This window comes from Narcine bancroftii, chromosome 1, assembly GCF_036971445.1.
Source record: "Narcine bancroftii isolate sNarBan1 chromosome 1, sNarBan1.hap1, whole genome shotgun sequence".
In the NCBI taxonomy this organism is placed as follows: Eukaryota; Metazoa; Chordata; class Chondrichthyes; order Torpediniformes; family Narcinidae; genus Narcine; species Narcine bancroftii.
This window is the reverse complement of record NC_091469.1, coordinates 460,486,642-460,511,157: the sequence shown is the minus strand read 5'-3', so window position 1 is coordinate 460,511,157 and position 24,516 is coordinate 460,486,642. Positions and strand designations below refer to the sequence as shown.

Sequence of the window (24,516 nt, the reverse complement as noted above, 5' to 3'; positions counted from 1 at the left end):
GGTTTTATCGGGCAGCGTAGCGGCAGTAGTAGGGTAGAGGGAGGTCATCCTACTCACATCAGAATGTGGGGTCCAGCCCCGAGAGTATATGTCCATACTTAAGACCACAGCCTCCATTATCTCTGCGATCCGGATCACGTCCTCTAGGTTTTCTTCCCCTGTGCTCTAGCAGGTGCTGCCTCACCTCATTCAATCAAACCCCGGCTACATATGCATCCTGAATGAGATCGTCTGTGGTCTCCACAGCAGTTCTATCTGTGCAGGCACAGTCCCTGCCCATTGCCCTTAGTGACTGAATATAAGCTTTGCAGGACTCGCGGGGCTGTTGCCTCCTTGTAGCAAGTTTGTACCGAGCATAGACCCTGTTCACCAGTCGCTCATAGAACCCTTTCAGCACCTTCATGGTCACGTCCTGGTTACTCTGGTAGACTCTCGGGGACACCATAGTCATCAATATTAGTAATTGATGGCTGTCCTCTATCACGGCAGGATCAGAGAGCTGTAAGTATGTTTCGAAGCATCTCACCCAGTGTTTAAAGTCATTCGAGGCTGTAGCTGTCTGTGGGTCGACGTCGAGGCATTCCAGCCGTAGCAGACGCTCCATCTCTTTAAAATTTATTTTTAGTTAATAAAATTGTAATGCGTGTCGTAAGAACCAAAGACTTGTTGATCCAAACCAAGGCTTTTATTAACAAAAAGACTGGAGCATATCACAAGTAGGTCGACCAGTCCAGAATGACCTGGTCTGGCTAGGATCAATCCTTTAAGACCTGCCAGAAAGCGTGGCTACACTCTCAGCCAATCACAGTCATCCTACACTACAATCTGTACATATACACCTGTACAATCTGTACTATCACATCCGGCATCTACCAATCACTATAGTTTCAGGATACCAGGGGTTTTGCTGTACATAGGCTCAACAGAAACTCAGTTTCCTTACATATAGACCAGAATTTTAGATTTATGATGATTTAGTCTGCATTTAATTTCCAGACTGAGAATTAGAAACATTGTGTTCCCAAAGCCCTTTACAGAACATTGAACAATACCAGCACAGGAACAAACCCTTTATCCCATGTTGTCTGCATTGAACACGATGCTCAAATTAAGCACCAACTCTGCTGCTTGCACATTGAAAATATTCCTTACTCCCTGCATATTAAGACCAGAAAATGTCGGTCCAAAATTGGACAATTCAGCATTTAGCATCTGGTCTGCCAATCCAACAAGACTGGTTTACTTTCCCCTCTCAATCCCATTCTCCTTTCTTTCTCCCTTTAACCTTTGACACCTCCACTAATCTAGAAACAATCAACCTCCACTGGAAGTATTCCTAATGACTTGGCCTCTGCAGCCATCTATGGCATTGAGTTAAACAAATTTACCACAATCTGCCAGAAGAAATTTCTCTTCATCTCTGTTTTAAAGGGACCTTGTTTTATTCTGAGACTTTACCTTCTGATTCTAGACTCTCTCTACTGGAAACAAGCCTTTCCACATGCACTCTATCCAGGCCTTTCAATGCACTGGAGGCTTCAATGAGATTCTCCCCCTCATCCTTCTCAGCCCCAGTGAGTACAGGCCCAAACTCTCCTCATACGTTAACCATCGGATTCAGAATTTATTGCCATCCACATGTGTCATGAAAATCATTGTTTTGTGGCAGCAATACAGTTATAAGATTGCTATAAATTAAATTTTAAAAAATAAATAGGTGCAAAAGAAGAGAAAATGAGATAGTGTCTGTGGTTCATTGTCTATTCAGAAATCTGAATGTGGAGGGGAATAAGCCATCTTTGTGCCATTGGGTATTCATCTTCAAGCTCCTCTACCTCTTTCCTGATGGTGGAAGTGAGAGTAGTCCATTGCCTGGTTCGTGATGGTCCTTGAGGATAGAGGATGAGACACTGCGACTTGTAGATGTCCTTAATGGAATGAAGATTGATGCACATGATGGTGTTGGCCAAGTTCACAACTCTCTGTAATTTTTTTTCTGTTCTGTGCATTGGCACCTCCATACCAGGTAGTGAAGTCCACAATCAATCCCATAGTTTTGCTAACGTTGAGTGCAAGGTTGTGGTTGAGGTGGTGCCCTCATCCTGCTGATCTATCTCATGTCTGCTTGCTTCCTCATTGTCGCCTGTGATTCTGCTGATAACTGTGGTATCAACAGCAAATTTTTATGTGGCATTCGAATTGTGCCTGGCCACACCGTCAAGGGTGTAGAGAGTGTAGAGCAGTGGGCTAAGCACATATCCTTGAGGTTTACCTGCATTCCATACTGACTGTGGACTTCCGATGAGGAAGTCAAGGATCCATTTGCAGAAGGAAGTGCAGAGGCTCAGGTTTAGAAACTTCCTGACCACTACTGAGTCCTAATGATGGTGTTGAAAGCTGAGCCATAGTCAGTGAAAAGCAACCTGATGTACATGTTTCTGTTGTCTAGGTGATCCAGGGCGGAGAGAAGAGCCGGTGAGATAGAATCTGGATGGTGTGATTGTGACAGTAAGCAAATCGCCCCTAACTAAAAAAAAAGAGAAGAAAAAGAGAGACAGAGACTCCCCACAGCTGCACAGACCACAGGTAACCCAATCTCTCGAGCCAAACTTCTGATACGATCAGGAAGCCTTCAGAGCCCAAGGCCCATCAGAAGCTCCTCTTGCTCTCAACACCCCCTCGAATTCTGGTTCTGATATTGGGTTCTCATGAGCCAGTCATTGTAGGTATTATTTTTATATAATTTTTGATTTAATATTTCACTGTGAACCATATCATTAATATATACAAATATTCATAATTAAAATATACCCTCCCCACTCCTATAATGTAAAGCAAGAAATAAAAAGAAGAAAAACATTAAAAGAACACAAAAGAAAAGAAAAATAAATTGTGTCGTCCAAGATTCCATATTTAAGTATTTCCATACTTGTATCTTATCACTTTGAGAAATGGAGGACTGAAATTGGCGGTTTCTAATAAACTCTATATATCGTTCCCAAATTTCTTCAAATAAAGTATGTTTGTCTTTTAGATTGTAGGTAATTGTTTCGAATGGAATACACTTTTTCATTTCTATGTACCATTGTTGTATTTTTAAGGTGGCTTCCATTTTCCAAGTTATCATTATGCGCAATCGTAATAAATCAATTTTGAGCCCTATCTAATTTTAGGCTTAATTCTTTGTCTTTTATGTTGTTTAACAGGAAGATTTTTGGATCTTTTGGTACCTTATTTTTTGTAATTCTATTTAATATTAAGTTTGAATCTTCTCAAAATGTTTTCACTTTTGTACATGTCCAAATATAATGCTGTTCCAATTTATTGTTTACAACGGAAGCATTTGTCCGATATTGTTGGATTCCATTCTTTTAACTTTTGAGGTGTAACATATAATCTCTGTAAGTTGTCAGCAGCCGTGTGGGGTCCTTTGGCCATTGAATCCTTCACTGGTCTGCTATCACGGTCACTGTCATGTAGGACCATCTCCTTCTCAACAGTGGGGGGGGGGGGGGGTGGGGAAATATTCTTGGTTGCTGATCCCCAAGAATCTGCAATCATTTGTGGGGTTCTGCTTATCACAAGTGCCTGCATCTTGCCCACAGACTCCATGGTTGCAAGATTTTATTTTAAAACTCACCGTTAGTTTTCTTTTTTTTAATTATATATTTTTATTTTTCACACTGAGCCATATCAACCAAAATACATACAAACATTTCCCTCTTAAATATACACAGTGGCATTTTCTCCCCTTTTTTCCCCCCTACATTCCCTCCCCCCTTCCCACTCCCCTCCAAAACCAATAAACATTCAACATATACAATATAATAAAACCATTAAACAATGTCATCACACAATGAAAATAAACAAGAAAAATGTACTTTTCCACACTGGATCAAGTCATTTTGTCTTCTTATCATTTTAGGGGGTGGAGGTCCGCGGTAGGTCCTCTCTGTTATGTTCCATGTACGGTTCCCAAATTTGTTCAAATAATGTTACTTTATTTTTTTAATTATATGTTATTTTTTCCAATGGAATACATTTATTCATTTCACCTGTTAATTTTCTTAAAAGGCCATTTAAAACCTATATGCAGCTGTTGACATTAGAACTGGGTGGTAGGACCCCGTTGGATAGCGCTGCTCTGCTTCTCCGCTCTTCTGTGTCCACACTAACTGCAGTTACAGCAGCTCTCTCTGGCAGCATTCCCATTTTTTTTTCTACCATATGGATAGAACTGCAAAATGCTTTGCACTCCATTGAATAAGCCCTTGACTTCGGTCACTGTTTACTTCTAATTCCATTTGCCTGTGGTCCTTGAAGATCCCAGTGCATGTTCTGTTCATCAATCACCGGTGACAAAAACTCATTCACTTCTCACAGAGAAAAACGAAACTTGGTGAAAACTCCAAACGTGACCCTCCATGTCTTGTTTGAATTTATTCTTGTTTTAGAATAAACTGTTTGACTTATGAAATGATAGATCATGGTTGCAGGAAGCTTTGTTGTGCTCAAAAATGCTTCAGTTTACAGCTACATGTGAGATGTGTTAACTGTAGTTTGCTGGACACTTTGAAGTCCTCGCATGTATTAATCTTAATTATTGTTGAAGCTTTGATAGAATCTGTTTATACATGTTTCTGAATGCCATTTTCTGGGATAATTTAAGATGAAGTGGATGTTCTCTTCCTTGGATGGGCCGTACAAATTTATGAATCCATGCTATTACTCCCCTCTTAAATGCATCAAAATATTTTGAGAAAGAATTATTCAGTCACGATTGCTCATATATCTCAGGAGAAAAAGGCAGTAAATAGTTTTTGAACAATCCGTTTATTGTGAGTTTTAACTCAACTTGACTCCTTTTCGGTGAGCCAAATATTGTGTTCACTCGCGTGTATTCCCTTGAGTTCTGAGTCAACTGGGTAGCAGCGATAAATATTTGAGAAAAATATATTGCTGCTCCTGTACCTTTCCAAGAATTGGTTCCCCAAATCTTACCAGACATTCACACAACACAAAAAAAAACTTTGCAATTCTCTGAAGCTGAAACAGAAATCTATAGTTCATGTATATTATAGATGCTGGAATCTTGAGTGAACAAAGAAATGGTGGAGAGAATCAACAGGCCAGACTGAGACAGTCCATGGAGAGACAGTGATCATTGAAACGTTCAAGCCAGGACCTTTTGACAAAACTAAAGTGGGAAGTTGAGATAGACAGCACAAAAAAAGAGGGTTCTGGGGAAAAGGCCAAGATCTGATGGGATACTGGGCAAATAATGTGGGGATAGGTGGAGAGGGAGGTGGAGAAGGAGCTGGGATGAATAGGCAATAAGTAGCAGATTTAAAAAAAAACAGCTGAAAACAGTAAAACCAAATCAAGGTGGAGATTACCTAGTCTTGGGAAACACAGTGACTCACTTTGGCCAGTGACAGACGTGTTTTCGTGGAATGGTGAAAGGACTGGCTGGCGTCTGAGAGTTCAAGCTCGTACCCAGTGCTTGATGAATGCATTGAACCAAGGCCCTGCACAATGTCTGACCATAGTGAGTAAGGTTATTCTGAATGCCTTTAGCCAATGCCCAGCCTCCAGAATGTCTGCCGTGGATCTGCATCAGGGACCTGCATTTACAAATATTTGGAAGAACAGGGATTGATAGGTAGTAGTCAGCATGGTTTTGTCAGGGGTAGATCATGCTTAACAAACCTTATAGAGTTTTTCGAGGGGTTTACAAAAAAAGATTGATGAAGGGAAGGCTGTGGATGTTGTCTATTTAGACTTTAGTAAAGCTTTTGACAAAGTTCCGCACATGAGGTTAAAGGTGGAGGCATTAGGTATAAATAAGGAGGTAGTGAAATGGATTCAGCAATGGTTGGATGGGAGGTGTCAGAGAGTACTGGTAGAAAATTGTTTGTCAAATTGGAGGCCGGTGACTAGTGGAGTTCCTCAGGGATCGGTCCTGGGTCCACTATTGTTTGTTATATATATTAACGATCTGGAAGAAGGGGTGGTGAATTGGATAAATAAGTTTGCAGATGATACAAAGATTGGTGGTATTGTGTACAGTGAGGAAAATTACCGTAGCTTAAAAAGAGATATAGGAAAGCTAGAGAAGTGGGCTGAGAAATGGCTGATGGAATTTAATATGGATAAGTGTGAAGTGTTGCATTTTGGAAAGGCAAATCTAAATAGGTCATATACATTGAGTGGTAGACAATTGAGGAATGCAGAGCAACAAAGGGATTTAGGAGTTATGGTAAATAGTACCCTCAAAGTTGATACTCGGGTAGATAGAGTGGTGAAGAAGGCATTTGGAATGTTGGCCTTCATAAATCGGAGTATTGAATTCAAGAGTTGGGATGTTATGATGAAATTGTACAAAGCATTGGTGAGGCCAAGTTTGGAATACTGTGTGCAGTTTTGGTCACCAAATTATAGGAAGGATATAAACAAAATAGAGAGAGTGCAGAGAAGGTTCATGAGAATGTTGACAGGATGCCAGGATTTGAGTTACAAAGGTTGAGCAGCCTGGGGCTTTTTTCTCTGGAGTGTAGAAGATCGAGGGGGGATTTGATGGAGGTGTTCAAGATTTTAAAAGGGACAGAGAGAGTCAACGTGGATAGGCTTTTTCAATTAAGAGTGGGGGATATTCAAACCAGAGGCCATGGTTTGAGATTGAAGGGGGAAAATTATAAAGGGAACATGAGAGGAAATTTCTTCATGCAAAAGGTGGTTGGGATGTGGAATAAGCTTCCGGCAGAGGTGACTGAGGCAAGAACGTTATTTACATTTAAGGAAAGACTGGATAATTACATGGAGGGGAGAGGATTGGAGGGGTATGGACCAGGTGCTGGTCAGTGGGACTAGGAGGGGGAGGATTTGTTCTAGCATGGACTAGTAGGGCAAAAATGGCCTGTTCTGTGCAGTATATGGTTATATGGTTACATGGTTTTATGGAACAAAATCTTCTGGACTTGATAGACTACATTTCCCTTCCCGGATTGTATAGAATTAGCTGAGTGTAGCCAAGGTAGCAATCAGAACTTTAGAATCAAGATTCATGAAATAGGGAAATTACTTCAGTGGGTCTACACACAGTTTTATATTTAAATAAATGTTTTGTCTGTTATGGATATGGGTAGAGTGCGTAAGGGTTATTGATAAATTCCTGTACACAAGAGTCCTCCCCCTTTACATCAGGGACCTGAGGTGGAGAGGGCTGCACTGAGCAATGCCGTGTACCCACTTCCTGAGTCAGTTCACCGACACCCTGGCCGCCTGTCACTTCTGCAGCCAAAAGGAGATGGTTTACACATCTTTGAGGAATGTGTGAGGTTGCTGCCCCTCCTCGCCTACCTGAATGGGATGCTGCTCAAACTCTGGTGCACTTCAGCCCCACGCACCTGATCTATGGCTGCCCGGTGTGAAAGGGTGGTGGGGGGGGGTCAGGCATTCAGTGGATCTTCTTGTGGGGTTGCGGTGAAACTGACCATTCATGGCTTGAGGCGATGGGTGGTTGCGGGGGTGGGACTGCCTGCCTGTCTTTCGGGGTGACGTCCAGGCCCAAGCAGTGTTGGAGCGGGAACATACGGTGGCTGAGGGGACGGTGGCTGAGTTCAGGGAATGGTGGGCCCCCACAGGGGATCACGTATGCGATAGACGATGAAAATTGTGCTTTAATTTGATATGTATTATGTGTAATAGAGAAGTGGCCATAATTACTGCTTCTCACAGTTTTGTTGCCATATGTTATGGTGGGTTTTGATTTTAGTTGTAGCTCTATGTGTGTTTGTGTTTGTAATGTTGTAGTTGAATAAAGTTTGCATATTTATTTAAAAAAAGGGTTACTTGATCAGAAGGGTTAATCAGTAAATCCTGACACTGAGTATTTGCAGTATGTATAGAAATAGAGCACATGGTCAGAAGCAGAAAACAAAGGAAGTAAATCACTAATAAACCTAACAAATAGGTGAAATATCTTTGTTTAAACTAAACAATGAAGAAGTAGATATGCTTCTGAGAGGCATAAAAAGGCTGAGATTGAAAGCTCACAAACAGTTTGTGGAAGAACTATGTATTTTTAGTGCAGCTATTAAAGTTAAATTGTGCAGCCATCTGGCTGCAAACTCATTTGTTGATTAAAATAATGGGATCACCCGACAGTTAGTCTGGTTTAGGTCTAGAAAATGTTTTCCACTGGATAGGAATGTTAGTCTGGTACTAGCATGGCAGGCTAACAACATTTCTTTTTAAAGATGCATTTCTGAATGATTTTACAATTCAAAAAGTTCATGACATCATGTGTCATTGGATACGTCTCATCAAAGAAGTGAAACTCTTTCATAGAACATAGAACACTATAGCACAGTACAAGCCCTTCGGTCCTCAATGTGCTGACCTATATAACCCTATTAAAAAAAAGGACTAAATCCGCCCTACTCTGTAATACTCTATTTTTCCTTCATCCACATGCCTTTGCATATGGATCTTTAGTACTTTCAATGCATTGTTTTTTTTTCACTTGTAGTTTACATGAACTGACCTGTTACACTTCGGTAAACTTTGAGTGATTAACAGCCAGGAATTTGTCATAATCTTTTTTTCAGAAATGTCTGCATATGTTAACCATATAACCGTTTATAATGCGGAAACAGTCCATGTCGGCCCTTCGAATCTACGCCAGTTCACACGAACAACTCCACTAGCTCAACCATCCCGCTCTCTTCCCATAACCCTCCAACCCCCTCACATCCATGTACACATCCAACCTTGTCTTAAATCACAGAAGGGACCCTGCCGCAACTATCTCTTCTGGAAGATCATTCCATTTCGCCACCAGTCTCTGAGTGAAAAAGCATCCTCTCATATTTCTTTTAAAGTTTTTCCCCCTTACCCTTAACTTATGCACTCTTGTTCCAACCTCCTCTGCCCTCAGGGGAAATAGTCTATTTACATCTAGTCTATCTATTCCCTTCATAGTTTTAAATACCTCTATCAAATCCCCTCTCAGCCATCTACGTTCCAATGAATAAAGTCTCCTTAATCTTTCTCCGTACTCTAGATGCTGTAAGCCAGTTAACATCCTTTTAAATCTTCTCTGCACCCTCTCCCCCTTATCTATATCCTTCCTATAATTTGGAGACCAGAACTGAACATAATAATCCAAACCTGGCCTCACCAATGCCTTAAACAGCCACAGCATCACTTCCCAGCTCCTATACTCTATACTATGATTTATGAAGGCCAGCATACCATATCCCTTCTTAACCACCCTGTCTACATGGGAATCCACCTTCAAGGAACTCTGTACCATAACCCCTAGGTCCCTCTGTTCCTCAGCATACCTCAATGCCCTCCCCCTTAACTGCATATGTCTTATTTTGTTTTTTTTTCCAAAATGCAGCACCTCGCACTTGTCTCCATTAAATTCCATCTGCCATCTTTCAGCCCGCTCTTCCAAACAAACCAAATCCTCTGTATTCCAAGAAAACCTTCATCATTATCCACCACTCCCCCCATTTTCATATCACCTGCATATTTGCTTACCCAGTTAACCACACCCTCCTCCAAATTATTAATATAAATGATAAACAACAAGGGACCCAGCGCTGATTCTTGAGGCACCCTGCTCATCACAGGCTTCCAACCTGACAAACGGTTGTCCACCATGACTCTCTGCTGTCTATCTTCCAGCCATCTCTGAACCCATGTTACTATCTCTCTATTAATCCCCCGTGACTGAACCTTCCTTAATATCATGTTCATCGGTGGGAAGGCTATGCCTCTTGTCTGTTGGCCTGTGCTCCTTCCCCTGCTCTTTCTTCCCTCCTCTGCTCTCTTCTCCTTACCCTACTTTTTATTCAGGCCCCTGCCTGCTTTTTGCTCATGCCTTGATGAAGGGCTCAGGCCCAAAAGATTGGCTACCCTTTGTTTCCTATAAATGCTGTGCAACCTGTTGAGTTTCTCCAGCACCTCTGTGTGTTGCACTACATTTACAGCATCTGCACTGACAAAAGACAAAGGAGGGAAAAACCCAACACCCAACCCCAACCCACCAATTTTCCCTTGCAACCGCTGTAACCGTGTCTGCCTGTTCTGCATTGGACTTGTCAGCCACAAACGAGCCTGCAGCTGACGTGGACATTTACCCCTCCATAAATCTTCGTCCGCGAAGCCAAGCCAAAGAAGACAACATCTGCAGATTTCCTGTTTAATTCATTTGGTGACTTAGTGGTTTGTTCCTAACATTTTGGAAAATACTGCATTGATTCATAACTGCAATAATTCATAACCACTGTACAATAAGGGCCAGTAGGCAAAGCTTTTTGAAGTTGACCTGACGTTAACTGTGTTTAGTGTCAAGTTCAGGCACAATCTCAGAGCAATTGCTTTTCTCACCTTGTGATCCTACTTGATTCACTGTTTGCTTGCATGACAATTTGTTGTAATTAGTAAGATTTCAGTTCCTCATCTGTGCCTTATCCATCACCAAAGCAGGTTCGTAGTTTGACAGTACTTTTCGCCAAAGGCATTTGGTTGAACATATTAGAGGATATATCTTTGCTCATTATTGAACAATTATGAGGTATCAATCATATGTAAACCCATGAACAACACTAGTCAAAAGGGTGTCCACTTACTGCTCTTTTTATTTGCTCAATAAATATTGTACAACTCCAATTCCTCCTTGTCTAAGTTTTGTTTTATAAGTGTTATTTCAAATTACCAGTGATTTTTATTGTTTACCTTATTTTCAGATCTGCAGGTTGCCAAAAATGACCTTTACTTCGGCGACTTAAATACTTGGCTGCTCTGACCTGGCAAGATGATGGTTGGTGCCAGCTGTTGTAATGACTGAACTGCTCTCATCAGTATTCTTCAGATTTGCCTTGATAGCCCTGGATGGGGCTGCATCTCTCTGACTGGTCATTGTAGGGATAGAAGTCATTTGTGATTCACAAAATTCTTCAGGATTCTTAGAGTTCATGACCGTCAACATCGCCAGTTGTCATGAAAGTTTGAAACTTGAGTCTCACATTCCCCAAATCTTTGACGGAATCCATCCTTCTAACAGTCCGCACACAAACCTAGCGCAGAAAGCATGACCAAAATGGGAGTGGGATTTCAAGGCTAGGCAAATCGTACTCAATAATTGTCTAGTGCTCCTTCTGACTCCTCATAGCAGATTTAACAATTTCGTAAAGCTTCACATAAAAGTCATCTTTGAATTCTGTGTGACATCTTTAAACATCCTTTCGCCTTGGATCTTGTTGGGTTTGACAATGGGTCATTTACCTCTTGCTCAGTAATCATCAAGAATATTTTTTTTTCCCACTTGCACTTCAGATCATTTTGTACTCTCACGATATCATGTTCCACCAGGTAAGCCTTTATATTCATGAACATTCCCTTTCGTTTGATATCTGAGTGATTAGCTCTTGAGCTCGGTCATGCGGGTTGAGGTCACGAGGTTTCCAATATAGTCATGCTTTACTGCTTCCATTCAGATGATGAAGATGATTTCATGTGATCGGTCACAGGACCAATGTCATTGCTAGCACAGTAACAAGCAATTCTGTTACCAGGTTCATGCACCATCCATACCTTCTCTCAGTTTCGCCTTTTCCCCTTGAATGAATCCATGCTGTTTGCATCAGCAATCCCATTTGGAAACTAGTTTCTGAATGAGCACATTTCACCTGATTTTTTTCATTCTTTACCAAATAAATATTTTATATTTATGACAAGTGGGTTGAAATACATCCTTTGTTTGATTGGATAAATCGCCAAACAAAATGGCAGATGGTTGTCCTCTTTCCCCTTCTGAAATTCCAAAAAAAAAAATTACTTTAATCAAGCCAGTTAGGAAGTGGAGTGCAAGGATAAGGGTGAATTTCTGCTTCCAGTCCTTCTGCTTAGGAAAATCCTTAAAATTCTCTTTTTTTTCTTTTTTTCGTTAGATATAATTTTTCCATCCTCTGCACCAAAATGCTTCCAGATTGCCTCAAGCATCCTTTAGATGAGGGGTGGCGAACCTTTTAATTTTTAATTTAGACATACAGCACAGGTCACAGGCCATTTCGACCCACGAGTACGCACCGAGGGTGATGCATGCTTAATTGGTTGGCACAGTCTCGTGGGCCAAAAGCTTAATGGTGGAGCAGGCTCGAAGGGTCGAATGACCTACTCCTGCTCCTATCTTCTATGTTTCTATGTTTCTAATGGCCTATGACGGTGCTGTACGTCCAAATTAAAAAGCAAAAGGATGGCCGTCCCTGCCTTAGATATTCTTCCTAATCTCTTAAGATTCCACAGGATCCTTGCTCATGTTAGCATTTTAAGTTCATGTTTTCGGGTTATGGGCATCTCTGGTTAGACTCACATGTTTCCTAATTGCTCCTGAGAAGGTACCTCTTGTTTTTCATAACCTGGAACTGCTGCAAACTTTCTGATGAAGGGAGCCATAGTGCTGCACAGTTGGGAGTTCAGAGGTGGGAAGATGATTTAGGTATAGTTGTAAATGATAAAAATTGGGCCCAGATATGTCACGACAGTATGAAAAGTACAATAAATGATTCAATATAATTTTTTGCATCATTTATATATTACACCTCAAAAGCTTAATAAGCTGAAATTAGACTTATCAGATAAATGTTTTCGATGTAAACAGGACATTTATACTTTTTTCTCATTCCACATGGACATGTCCTAAACTGAATTCCTTTTGGACCAAATTGATCAATTTCCTACAGCAGGTAATAAGGACTCCACTTCCATGAAACCCTATGCTATTTTTACTAGGAGATATATCAAAGATTTCCCTGGGGTCAAATGATTATTCTCAGGAGGAGTTTTTAAAGATTGCATTGGCAGTTGCTAGAAAATGTCTAGCAGTTTCAAGGAAATTAGAAACAGATCCAATACTAGAGCGATGGCAAAGTGAAATTCGAAGTTGTATACCTCTGGAAAAAAATACATATAATTTAAGGAACTAGATTCCCTCCCAAATGAGAATGATTGGCATTTCGCTGCGCCTTCCGTTTCCGAGTCCAAATCATTTATGATGAAGGAACACAGTCTCAGTTCTCATCCCACTTGGATACCGTTTTGCCCTCACCTAAAATCCAGTTCCTGACTGCTGCAGCAGTTATAACTTGTCAATTTGTGGATTTCCGTATCACAGAAAGTAGTAGAGACCAGTTTTTTTTTTAGATATATTCGTAAAGGAGTTGAATCCATCCCTTGTGGCCAAAGGGATCAATGAATGCCGAGAGATAGTAGGAAAAGGTTACTGAGGTATAATCATCCACGATCATATTAAATGGTGGTGCAGGCCTGAAGGGCTGAATGGCTGTATGGGATACTATATTATATGATTCTACAACAAGGAATAAAAGGAAGACCAGAGGGCTTAATAAGTAATCTCATAGAATAGAGGAGGCTGCAGCAGAAAAAAAGTTCATGGGTAAAGAAAAGTTACATTAAAGTAAAGACTGGTTGAATGTGGAATTTGGTGATGAGGCAATGAAGGGAATTCAGAATTAGAAAACTAAAGGTCATAGGGAACTGTGAATGACCAAAACACAAGCTAAAAACAATCATAAGAGAGAAGGTTAATGAAACAGAAATGGAAAAAGGGTTGGATTTGTACCCAAAGATCATTTATCCTCATGTGTTTACTGTGGTGCACTGTGTGGTGCAGCAAGCAGACTCAAAACACAGAAAGACTCGACTATAGGCTTTAATCCTCTTAACCTCTTGTACACCAGTTTCAGTCTCAATGGTTCCACGTGTGACTTGCCCGGGAGGGGCCGGCTCAAGGTCTAGATCTGGATCAGATGATTGACAGCCAGCCAGGTGGAGTCAGCCTCCCGGGTGTTCTTCCTGCAGGTACAAAGGTTGACCGCTGCAGTAGGCTGGTGGTTGTGTCACCACATTTACGTAATGCAAGAAGGAAAAGATTTGGTGAAAAAATAAATGAGTTCAAGGCCAATATGGACCTGCACCACAGTGGAAGTGAATGAATGTAGCTAAGTGTTACTCAGTTGTGTATGACCCCAGGGATAGTGTTCCTGGGCCATTGAATATAATCAGAAATGGACTGGAAAAGGGAAATCTAATTTCCACTTGAATCGATAGGGATTGTCAGTGCTGGAAGGAACAAAGGTATGTGATTTTGCCCATTACATGTTCAGAATAAAGCAAAGTTCATTTTCCTGGACAGTCTCTCTTGATCCACACTAGTTCTGAAGAGTGGAAGATACCAGAAATCAATTTATTTATCATAGTGTGACTGTTGTACAACAGCTAATACATGGGCTTGATAGAGTCAGTTTTGGTCTAATATCAAAGATTTCCAAATGAATGCACAGATTTTGCACACCCCTCAATGTGGGCACACACACGCACGCACGCACGCACGCACGCACGCACGCACGCACGCACGCACGCACGCACGCACGCACGCACGCACGCACGCACGCACACATGCACGCACGCATGCACACACTTAGACACAAATGTTCCTTATTCCTGTCTTCCCCTTTGCTCAGAAACAATTCTCCTCCAACCCCCACCGATCTCCTCTCTCTCCAGTTTCCAAATCTCGCTGCACCCTTCTGGTTCAACCCTGCTGCACACCGTACCCCCCACCCCCTGACCTTTTCAGGGCCTCTCACTGACTGTGAATCCCCTCATCTCACATCCCACTCCCAGCAGTTACACTGTGGCCCAGTTCACAACACCTGCACTTCCCAAAGAAGGTTGCGAAGACTAACATTGAAAGGAAACACAGTAACATGGACAATGAACGAAGAGAGGAGGGTTTTCCGTGCAGGGCACATATGAATTAAACAAGATGACTACAAATTAAATGACTAAGTAGCGGAAATCAAGTCTGAAAATGATGGAAAAATCCCAGTGTATCTGCCAGGATTGAAAAAGCTCATCTAACTTTTTAGTTGTAACGTCCTCTATTATTTGGGTAGTGTAGCAGTTAGCACAACGCTGTTACAGTGCCAGTGACCAGGGTTGGAATTCGGTGCTGTCTGTAGGAGTTTGTATGTTCCCCCTGTGTCTGCATGGGTTTCCTCCAGATGCTCTGCTTTCCTCCCACCATTCAAAACATATGGGGTTAAAGGTCAATTGGGTGTCATTGGGTATCATGGGCTCGTGGGCCGAAAGGGTCGGTTACCATGCTGTCTGTCTAAACTTTAAAAAAAATAAAAATTCATATGTATGTTATTATGAGAATTGGATTCACAAAAAGAACAGGAAGATGATGATATTCAGTAGTATCACATGGTTTACCAATGGAAGATCTTTACTCCAAAAATATGCTCCTACTTTACTGCGTGGCAGCAGACTTGATGTAGGTGTAATGTATTGGTTTTATCTATAATTTAGTGATAAAGCTCAGGCCTTTGATTTGCTGGACAACTGTAGAGAATAAATATATCATAGACAGCAAACATGTACATCTTTTATGAGATGAGCACCACCCTTGGTGTATTTTTTGTGCCTTTGCTCCTGCACAGCTCCTGAGCAGTTGTTTCTGGTAAATTAAGAAAGGAAGAGTTAAGTGTTCAATGCTTATCGGTTGACAGGCGTGTGACGAGTGTGGAAAGGCAGAGCTGTCAAGCCAATCTGGTTTTAATTCACAAGCAAGTATCTATCTATCGGTGGTAAGTGTAATTCACGCAGCAAGAGGAAATGCTTCTGTTGAAGCATAATTGAGAGGATTTGAACCACACGCACAATTACGACTCTTCTGGACCTCATTATTAAAGGCTTCCTTTGTTTGGTTTTGTTCCAAATTAGTTGCATGTGTGAATGTTTTTGCTGAAATATCACCCACAGCTGTTGGATAATCAGCCCACATCATTGTATTAACCTTACAATTAACCCTTGTTAGGCGTGTTACCCAGCGCAGGTGCAAGACATAGACAGTGTTGTTTCCTTTTAATGGAGGTATAGAATCTATAATACTCTCTCCATAAATAGCCTCTGTCACTAGAAATAGCGTTTGCCTGTTAGCATGTCTTGTATCATGGTTTAAACCCTTGACTGCCTGGTTCAGAAGTGTTTCTGCCATGTGCTCTGTGTAACTCAGAAGTATTTGGCGAAACATTTGACAAAGCACTTTAATGCAAATCAATGTTTCAATTAGGCTTTAAACCTTCCCTTATTATCATGAGATAATTGCACAATATTTGTCAACTTGTCCCTGTCGTAAAGGCAGAGAAAGGGGTGCCACTCGCCTAGTGCACCCAGCAATAAGAGAAAGAGAAATCAAAATCAGAATTTATTGGCATTAACACGTCCCAAAATGTGTTGTTTTGTGCCTGCGACACAGTGCAAACATTATTCTAAATCTCCTCTGCACCCTCGCCAAGTGTGATCATATCCTTCCTAGAGAACGATGATCAGATAGTATTCCAACCGTGGCCTCAGCAAAGTTATATAAAGTTGTGCTGTGACTTCCATGCTCTTAGAACTTAAAACCGAACATAGAACTGTACAGAAGAAGAGGCCCTTCAGCCCATAATGGATATTTGTGCCAAACACAATATCAAACTAAAATTGCTGCTTGTACTTGATAGATATTCCTGAATCCCCTTCATATTGGAGCAGCACAGTTAGCGTCACGCTTAGTGGGGTGGTTAGTACCATTGACTGGTGTTCGAATCTGGCACTGTTGTACATTCTCCCCTTATCTGCGTGCGTTTCCTCTAGGTGCTCCAGTTTCCTCCGACCCTCCAAAATGTATGAGGGAGGGGGGTGGTGTGTTAGTTAATTGGTGAATTAGGACTCGTGTGCTGGAAGGGCCTGCTATGGTGCTGTGCACTTAAATTTAAAGTGGCTATCAAGAAATTTATTTAATGTTACCGTTGTACCTGCTTCCACCAGTAATCCTGGCAGCCTGTTCCAGGCATCCATCAGTCTGTGCAATACATCTCCTTTACACTTCCTCCCTGTCACCTTAAATGCATGTCCTTTAGTGTGTGATGCTTTTATTCTGGGGGGGGGGGGGATTTCTGACTAACCACCCTCTTATACAAAACCTCATTCATGTGGCTCTTCACTTTAGTGAGTTCCCAAGAAAACAAATGAAATTTTACCACCCTTTCCACAAAACTTATACCCTGAAAACCAGTTGACCACTCTGTGTCCATTCCAAAATCTCCATGTGGATTTTATATGGATTTTAGTCAGGCATTTGACATGAGAGGCTCATCCAGAAAGACATGAAGCATGGGATACATGGAACCTTGGCTGTGCAGATTCAAAATTGGCTTGCTCCTAATCAGAGAGTAGTAGTCGATGTAAAGTATTCTGCCTGGAGATCAGTGACTAATGGAGTTCCTCAGGGATCTATTCCTTGTGATTCTTATAAATGACCTAGATGAAGTGGAAGGATGAGTCAGTTGGAGTGAAGAAAGATGGGAGGTAACTTAATAGAGGTCTAAAACCTAAGTTAGACAGCTAGTGCCAAACAGCAGAGGACATATGTACAAAATGAAGGGAGAATCATTTAGGGGAGACATCAGAGGAAAGTGGCTTACACAGAGTTGTGTGTGCTTGAAATGCCTTGATGGCTTTGGTGATGGAGGCTGCAACATTAGGGGCATTTAAAAGACTCTTAGACAGGCACATGGATGAAAGTAAAAATAGAGGGTTATGAGGTAGCAAGGGGTTAGTATTTTATTTTAGTAGGAATGTGTTAGTTGGCAGATCATCGAGTGTTCAAAGGACCTGTATTGTACTGTAACGTTCTACATTCTGTGTTCTAACCTTTTCGCTCTGTTCAGTAGTTTTAGCTGTGCCTTATCACTTCAGAAGCAGACATTGCACATCCTGTTTGTTCTTTGGATTAATTTTTATGCTGTTCAGTTGATTTATGTTGATTGTTAGCAACTTGATGGGTCATAGAATCTGTTTCCATGTTCTATCTCTCTGTTACTCCAAATGAAAATTGATATTTATTTTTACACAGATTTTAATATACTTTCAAACATGCATTCAAGTGGTTACTTATTCTCTGGTTCGAATAGTTCATAGGTTATTTATTTTCAGGAATAATAATTTTAATTTGAACTTTTGTAAGTACACTTTGTGAAATATATCTATGTGTTCAGTTGGAAGATTAATGATATTGTGGATCAAAGATAACGTCAGGAGACAATCTCATGCTATATTTACATGCACACTCCAGCGCTTGACTAAAGGAGTGCTTGACTGGAGTTGATTGGCATTTGAAAGAGAATAATTTGCAGGCTATGAAGTAATCTAGAAAAGGGAATGCTCTTCCAAGATTTCATGTGGAACAGATGGGCTTTTGAATGTTCCATGCAATATGAGCTCAATAGGATGGTGAGCATGTACTCAGTGGGTGGAACCTATTCTGAAGTTGGAAGTATTATGGATGCATTAAACATGCACCATGATCACATAATGAATGATAAAAGGGAGAGATGTGTGGTAAGGTGAAGAAAGGCCTACTAGCTGTAAATTCAGTGAAAGCAATGTCACTTTACAAAGGGATTACACTGAACCCAAGATTTCACTTTCCACTGGAAAAGGAAATTAGAGAGATAAACATAAAAGTCTTGTTTTTGGAGAAAAATAGAGGGCTATGGGTGTGAGTCAACCATGCATCTTGGTGCCTCACAGTTCGGCGGGCAGCAACCTCCTTTGAAGAAGACCGTGGAGCCCACCTCACTGACAAAAGACAAAGGAGGAAAAACCCAACACCCAACCCCAACCCACCAATTTTCCATTGCAACCGCTGCAACTGTGCCTGCCTGTCCCGCGTCAGACTTGTGAGTCACCAACGAGCCTGCAGCAGGCGTGGAGATACCCCTCCATAAATATTCATCCGTGAAGCCAAGCCAAAGAAGAAGAGATTGTTGTGGAGTAGGTTTATAAGGATTGGCACAAATTTGCGGGCAGAGGGGCCTCCACTGTGCTATAATGTTCTATATTCTATGTTCATTTTCTGTGGCACAAAGCTTTCAGGATGCAAAAACAAATTGTCACAATGGCTGCCACTCCAGTGTAATTCAGAACATAGTGTGATCAACATGATGTCATCATTTTATAAATTCATTCATGAAAGAAAAGCAATGTATCTACCTTCTGTGAGATATATTTAAATTACTTATCCACTCCCAAGAATGGTTATTATGCTCCCTTGTGGGTGGTCAAAATGTGAATGAACAAAAATATAGTTTGTGTTAAAATGTTCTCCCAAGAGATCTTTGAGATATGATGGATCCTGACACTGGGCACAATCGTCTTATCTGGATCTTGTAGGACCCTGGATTATCACCTGTGGTCTCAACTCACCTGGACTGGATGTGGAGGGCCTAGCTCAATGATCCCCTTCAATCTTAAATTAGGAGGTGAGATCTCAGTGTTAATTAGGTCTCAACCAGCAAAATCTGGTGATCTTATTCCCCAATAAGCTTGATAGGCTTTGACAGAAGACAAAGCTGTGTGGAGTTTTGTCTCCTGGTAAAGCTTTTCTTCATCAATCTGGCCCATGAGTCCACACTGCCCATTCATATAAGTAATTAACCAACTAATTATGTCTTTGGAACATTAAATTAATTAAAATTAATGTAACTATTCAAAGAGAAAATATTTCCTCAATCATTAAGTTATTTAAAACATGCAATACACTTCAAAATGATTAAAACATCAAACAAAATATTTGTTTTAAATGTCACCTACTCAATATATGGTCTACTCAAGGATAGTCAGAATGGATTTGTGAAGGGAAAGTTGTGCCTCATAAGCCTAATTGAGTTTTTTGAGGAAGTAACAAAATAAATAGGGCAGTAGATGTGGTCTATATAGATTTTGGTAAGAGGTATGGCAAGGTTCACCATGATAGACTCGTTCAGAAAGTTATGAGACATGGGATCCATGGAACCTTGGCTGTGTGGATAAAAATTTGGCTTGCATATAGAGAGCAGAGAATAGTAGTGGAAGGAATGTATTCTGCCTGGGAATTAGTGACTATTGGAGTACCGCAAGCATCTGTTCTGGGATCCTAGTGCTTTGTGATTTTAATAAATGACCTAGATGAAGAGGTGGAAGGATGGGTCCATAAGTTTGTGGATCATATGAAGGTTGGAGAAGTGGTGGATGATGCTGAAGATTGTCGTAGGTTCCAAAAGGATATAGACAGGATGCAGAGTTGGGCAGGAAAGTGGCAGGTGAAGTTCAGTCCAGATAAGTGTGAGGTGATGCATTTTGGGAGGACGATCCAGAAGGCTGAGTACAGGGTTAACTAAGAGTATAGATGAACAGAGGGACTTTGAGGTCCAAATCCACACATCCTTCAAGGTCATCATGCAGGTGTTAGGATAGGATGTTAACTTCATCAATAGGGGGATTGAGTTCAAGAATCAAGAAGTCATGTTGCAACTCTACAGATCTCTGGTGAGACCACACTAAGAGTATTGGACACCTCATTACAGGAAGGATGTGAAAGCTATGGAGAGAATGCAAGGTTAGCAGAGCTGGGACTTTTCTCTTTGATGCAAAGGAAGATGAAAGGAGACTTGATAGAGGTCTACATGCATAGGGTGGACAGCTAGCTCCTGTTTCCAGCGCAGGAACAGCAAACATCAGAGGACATGTGTATGAAGTGAAGGGAGGGAAGTTTAGGGGAGACATCAATGGTTAGTTTTTTTTTAATGCAAAGTGTAGTGGATGCCTGGAATGCCTTGCCAGGGACGGTGGTAGAGGCTGAAACATTAGGGGCATTTATGGTAGATACCTGGATGAAGGACAAATACTGGGTAGGGAGGGGTTAGTACATTTTTAAATGAATTTATGGGACAGCACGACATCAAGAGCTGGAGGGCTTGTAATATGCTGTAGTGATTCATATTCTATGATCACTGACCTGATTTCCTCTGATCCCCAGGTTCAGGACTCTATTGCAATCACTAGGTCTGCCATTGAACTTTGCATGAATTGATCTGAGGTATGAATGGATTAAAATAAACCCTTCTGGCCAGTAAGATTCTCCCAGTTTTCTGTGATAGAATGTGTACTGAGGCATGTGTGTGAAAGGAAAATAGTGGGCCATTGTACTCTCTGAACTGTCCCACTATTCATTATGATCATGGCTGATCTTCTACCTGAGCTCCATTTTCCCCCATATCCCCAAACCCCCTTTAATCTGCAGATATTGATTAAGTCCTTCTGTGTAAGAACTGCAGGCCAATTCCTCAACACCCTTCAAGGAAGAGAATGGCCAATCAGCGTTTCAAAGGGAGTCAGTTTCAAATGCTTGTACTTGTCACAGACCTGCTGAGATAAGTCATGTGTCAATTTGGTCAACATTTAACCAAGTCTATGCTACCCATATAATTACATTTAGTTTTTCTCCAGCTCTTTTCGTTCAACCTGCAGAAGAATTTGTAATTTATTAAATTTCCCCATTGATCTTTGTCTGGTGGAGGCTTTGTCTGGTGGAGGATGATCAATGTTTCTCGAAATACCAAGTTCTGATGTCAGGCAAACAGCAAAACTGACAAGGCTTAGCAAGGTAAACTCAAGACTCAAGATTCAATTTATTGTCATGTTAATAAAAAAGTGTCATATTACTCAAAATTGCCTTTTGTCTGCTGTAAGGCACCATCGATGAATAGGCTCCTTGATGAATGTAAGGCTCCTTGATGAATAGCTCAATCCCAAAATGTTGATTATGTATCTTTATCGTTTCTCTATAAAGTACACTGTATCCTCAGTTTTTATTTTAACACCTTTGTGATCCTTTTTTTGCACTCTTTCCATCTTAATCACATCCTTCCTGTTGTTGGTCAACCAGAACATCACACAACAGTCCAAATGTAATCCCATCAACTTGTACAGCTGTAACGTGACATTCTAACTCCTGCACTCAAAGTCCTTACCGATAAATTCATCTGTGCCAAATGCCTTCTGCACACCCTATCTACCTTTGCCCTGCTTTCAGGGTACAGGGCAATGCAAGGGTCAATGCAAGAAAATGGTATTATGGGAAAAGGTCAGCCATGATATTTGTAGATGGTGGAGCATGTGAACTAGGCCTACTTCTGTTCTTGTGTTGACTTATTTTTTTTAAATTGAGACATATAGCAGAGTAACAGGCCCTTCCGGCGCACGAGCCCGTGCCGCCTAAATGCCCCAATTAACCTGCAATGCTGAAACAGTTTGAAGGGTAGGAGGAAACTGGAGCACTCGGAGGAAAAAAAAACTCACACAGACACGAGGAGAATGTACAATCTCCTTGTAGACGGCGCCGGATTCTAACCCATGTCACTGGTGTTGACTGCTCTGTTTACCGTGACACCCTATTGTACATGGTCATATTGTACATTTTCATCTTACTAAGGTCCCCAGTCTCTTGTGGGAGAAGTTTGATTGCTAATGTTGCATCAAGATGGGAATTGATCTTTGTCTCCTTGGCCATCGTGTTTTCATGGAGTCATTTTGAATAACTTCTGAGCGATGTAGAAAATGTTACATTGTCATATACCTTTTTTGTCCAGAAATACAGTTGCCTCTGGATTGCATTCTGAGTATGCCTCCCCAGTATATGTTGAGTGAACAAAGGAGAGGCAGAATCTTTGATAATTACTCTGACTAAGGTAGTCCTTCTGCCATTTTGATTGAAGCTGAACCAGTATTAATGACAATAAACAATTAATTTTTTCGAGTTGCATTTGCACAATCATGTATGAATGCACAGAACTTTCCATTCCTGAACCCAGAGGTGATGCCTTAGAGCAGCCATTCTAAACAGGGTGGCTCTGCTAAACCCCATAACACTTACTGAGATAAGCAGTGATGCTAAACAATAGTTTGCATTTTAACCATGTAAATGCCTCTAGATCCATGGCACTTTTAATGTCACAACACTTGTGCTCTTCTGTTAATAAAATTGGAAGGAGCATGTTCCTGCATCATGAATTACAAATGGCAACAAGAACATGCCATTGAAATGCAACTCCATGACAAATCATACTTTTCTCTGCCCTTTGTGTTCCTGACAAAATAATCAAGTCAAGTTCAACATGCCATTCAACCACAAGAAAGAATGGATGTCTGGAGACCATTCCAATTACAGAACCAGTACTTTTGACATTCCAGAAGGACAAAGATATCTAGGGACCCTTCAAAAGATGGAATAGGTGCTGTACTACTTCAGGCTGTGGATGGAGATTGGAGGCCAGTAGCATATGCATCAAGGACGATGACAACATCTGAATGTCAATGTGCACAGATTGAGAAAGAGTGACTAGGTCTGGTCTATGAACTCGAGAAATTCCACAGTTATGTCTACCAACATTTGTGGCAGATACTGATCATAAGCCATTAATAGCGATAATCAAGAAAAATCTCAGTGAAATGTCACTGAGAATCCAAAGACTGATGATGAAGCTACAATGTTATGACTTTGAATTGGTGTAGATGCCAGGGAAACTTGTTGTGTTAGCTGATGCATTATCCAGGGCAACAACGCGGAGTGAAGCACACAATGAGAGTTCCACAGAGACAGATGTGAATCTCCACGTGAATCTGATTACTGAATCTCTTCCCATATCTGACATGAATCCAAGCAGATTACAGCTAAGACAGAAAATAACACAGTTCTACAGAAGGTCATGAAGAATCTGAATGAAGGATGGCCTAGAGGTGAATGTCAGTCATTCTACAACATCAGAGCTGAGCTGAGTGTTTTCAATGGGCAGAACAGAATTATCATTCCTCAATTACTGCGACAAGATATGCTGAAAAAAGTGTATGAGGGGCATCATGGAATGGAAAAATGCAAGAGGAGGGCCAGAACTGCTGTTTATTGGCCAGGGGATAAATGCTAACATCGATGGGATGGTTTCCAGCTGTGAGACCTGTTTGAAACATCAGACAAAGCAAACAAAGGAACCCATGATAATAACGGATTTACCAGCAGATCCATGGGAGAAAGGTGGGACTGATCTGTTCCACTTGGATGGAAAGAATTACATGCTGGTTATAGATTATCTATGAACTATCCAGTGATTGTGTTGCTTCCTAACATGTCTGCTGCTTGTGTGATCAAATATATGAAATTGATCTTTGCATGACATGGAATTCCTCAAATTGTCCACAGTGACAATGGTCCAAGCTACAGTTGTAGAGAATTCCAGAACTTTGTAGAAGAATATGTTTTTGACATGTGACTTCAAGTCCTCTGCATCCACAGTCAAATGGTAAAGCAGAGAAAGGAGTTCGCATAGTTAAACAGTTGTTCAAGAAAGCACTAGACAGGGGTTCAGATCCGTATCTAGCTCTATTGCATTACAAAGCTTCACCGCTTGAACATGGCATGTCAGCCACTGAGCTTCTCATGGGACATAGACTACGCACAACACTTCCCTTTTCTGCAGACTCAAACTCAAAAGAACAGAGGAGTCGAAGTTGTGAACAGAAACAAAAGCATCTGCAATGGGGACAAAAAGCAAATTATGA

General features: G+C 41.1%; 1 long non-coding RNA gene across 2 annotated transcripts in view; it reads left to right on the top strand.

Moving 5' to 3' along the window:
• LOC138753715 (uncharacterized) overlaps positions 1–24,516 on the top strand; it is a 30,995-nt gene that overhangs the window by 4,529 nt on the left and 1,950 nt on the right. The window contains exon 2 of one of the 2 annotated variants that reach the window (XR_011351383.1): positions 2,450–2,586. This is a non-coding gene — a long non-coding RNA (uncharacterized lncRNA). Of the gene's footprint in view, positions 1–2,449; positions 2,723–24,516 lie in introns of both variants that reach the window. The other variant, XR_011351381.1, reaches the window with a different exon arrangement.